This window comes from Apteryx mantelli, unplaced genomic scaffold (genome assembly GCF_036417845.1).
Source record: "Apteryx mantelli isolate bAptMan1 unplaced genomic scaffold, bAptMan1.hap1 HAP1_SCAFFOLD_63, whole genome shotgun sequence".
NCBI lineage: Eukaryota > Metazoa > Chordata > Aves > Apterygiformes > Apterygidae > Apteryx > Apteryx mantelli.
Genome location: NW_027118792.1, coordinates 140,001 through 142,500, shown reverse-complemented (window position 1 = coordinate 142,500; position 2,500 = coordinate 140,001). Strand labels below are relative to the sequence as shown.

General features: G+C 79.6%; 1 non-coding gene across 1 annotated transcript; it reads right to left on the bottom strand.

The window, feature by feature from the left end:
* Window positions 1-164: 164 nt before the first annotated feature.
* LOC136996663 (5.8S ribosomal RNA) lies at window positions 165-317 on the bottom strand. The gene has a single exon (XR_010887627.1). It is a non-coding gene; the product is annotated as a 5.8S ribosomal RNA (ribosomal RNA).
* Between the last annotated feature and the right edge of the window lie 2,183 nt (window positions 318-2,500).

Below are 2,500 nucleotides of genomic sequence, written 5' to 3'. Positions count from 1 at the left end.
GCACGCACCGGGGTCCCGGCTCCGCCGCCGACTCTCCGCCGCCGAGGCCGCCGCGCACCGCCGCCGCCGGCGCCGCCGCGCCTCCCCCGCCCCCCCACGCGCCCCCCCCGAGGGGCGGCACCGCTGCGCCAACGCGACAGCGGGGGTGACGATTGACCGCCAAGCGACGCTCAGACAGGCGTAGCCCCGGGAGGAACCCGGGGCCGCAAGTGCGTTCGAAGTGTCGATGATCAATGTGTCCTGCAATTCACATTAATTCTCGCAGCTAGCTGCGTTCTTCATCGACGCACGAGCCGAGTGATCCACCGCTAAGAGTTGTCTCGGTTTCGGTCCCCGCCGCGCGCGCGGGGGGACCGGGCAGCCTTCGGCAGCCCCTGAGGGCCCCCCCTCCGCTCCGCCTCCCTCCTCACGCCGACGCCGGCTGCTGAGCGAGGGACGGCCGAGAGCCAGAGAGAGGGGCTCGCCCCGCTGACCGTACGAGCACAGAGTGGGGGGGGGGAAAAAGGGAAAAGGAAAACCCGAACGAGAAGGGCGGGGAGCCCTCGCTCCCGACCTGGGACAACCCTTTGCTCGCTTCGAGTCCGGCCCAGGCGCCCAGGCTCGGCCCGGCCCGGCGGGGAGCAGCGCGCCGGCCGCGCCGCCTGCCTCAGGGACGCTGGGGGAGGGGGCGGCTCCCCGCGGACCCCCAGCGTCGGAGCCCGGCCGCCACCGGCAGCGGCACCGGCCGCTGCCCGCGCGCCCGCGGCCCACCGGCCCCGCGCTCCCCAGCTCCTCGCTCGCCTCGCCGGCCTCCGGCTCCGCCGTGGCCCCGAGGCGGCGCCCACGCCCGCGCGCGCGCACACACAGCCTCCCGGACGACACCACGCGCTCTCCCGTCCCTTCCGCGGACAGACGCCCGGCGGCGGGCGGGCGGGCAAGGCGGGACGGACGGGGACGGCGCCCGCTCTCCCCGTCTCCACGCGGAGAACGGGGGGGGCCGCCCCCGCCGCCCGCCTGCCGCCCGCCCGCCGCCCGGCGAAGCCGGGTTGGGCAGAGCGAGGCAGGCGCGCCGGATGGCGGAGTGCCGGCGGGTAGGGCGCCGCCGCCAGCGGCCACGGCGGCAGACCGAGAGCCCCGGCCAGGGAGGAGAGCGGATCGCGCCGAGGCGCGGCGTCCGCACCACCCGCGGTGGGTGGGGGCTCACCGTCCCGGCGAGAGCACGCGCTCGCGCCGGGGTCACGCGTTCGAGGCAGGCCGGCGCCAGCCGACCGCGCGGCGTCCCTCCGCCGAGACCAGACCGCGGAGAGAGGGGGCAGGGTACCCCTCTCCGTCCCGGCTGCCCGCAGGGCGAGCGCGGGGCGCGCCGGCTGGCATGGGGGGGCACGGCGCCCGCGCGCGCCGGCCCCCCGGCCCTCCGGCAGCACACCCGGCTGCCCCCCGGGTCGCATCGGGCCGCCCGAGTCTTTAAACCCCCGCCCGGCTCTCCCGCCGAGAACCCTCGGGCCCGGAGCCCGGGGCCCATGGCCATCCCTACCCGGGGCGGCTACCGGCGGCCGCGGTGGCCGGAGGCCCTCCGCTCCTCCCGCCACCCCGCCCCCCCCCCCCCGCCCGGCCCGCTCGCAGCACGGTCCCCGCGGCACGGCGCGGGGCGGCTGGAGCGGTGGGGGGGGGGGAGAGAAAGGGAAAGCGGAAAGGGTGGGAGGGCACGGCCGGTGCGGCGCTCACGGCGCGGCGCCCGGGAGGAGCGAGCTGGCACACGGGACCACACGGGTGGGTCACCGAGGGGGGGCAGGAGGAGCGCGGACGCTAGGTACCTGGCCCTGGGGTGAGGGAAACGACCTGAAATCCCCGCGGGGGTGCCTCCCCCGCCGCCGCCCGCCGCCGGGCCGCCGCCGCCTCGCGGCGACGGCGGCAGCCTCGGCGGCAGCAGCGAGGCGGGACGCGGAGGGGAAACCCGGCACCCGCCAGCCGGCTCCGGCGCCCCTCGGCGGAGCGTCCGCCCGCGGGGTGCGCCCGACACCCGCCGCCACGACCTCGTCCTCCTCCCGGGGCCCGGGGTTTCCCTCAGTAACCCGGCGCCCGGCGGCAGCTGCGCCCGGGAGGAGAGCCGTGGTTTGGGCCGCCCGCTCGGGCACGACCCGTCGCCTCGCGTGGCCTGGCGCGACGGCCCCCGCTCGGGGTCCGCCGCCGCCCGGCGCCCGCCCCGCGCGCCATCCCGGAACGCCTGTCCTCGCCGTCTCTGCAAGACGGGCTGCTCCGCCGCAGCCCGCCGCGGGTCCGCCCCCCACCGCTTAGGGGTGGCGACCCGTCGGCACCCGTCCCGACCCGGGGTGCCATCTCGCTCGCGTCTCCGCCCGCCGCTTCCTCCCGCGGGCGCCGGGGGAGCAAGCCCCGCCGACCCTCCCGCGCACTGCCGCCCGCTCCCCGCCGGACCCTCCCCCGGGCCCGACCCTCCCCTGCCCCGGCGGCGGCGGATCGCCGTCGGGTGACAGGGGGGGGCCGGCTCCCGGCGGTGGGCACC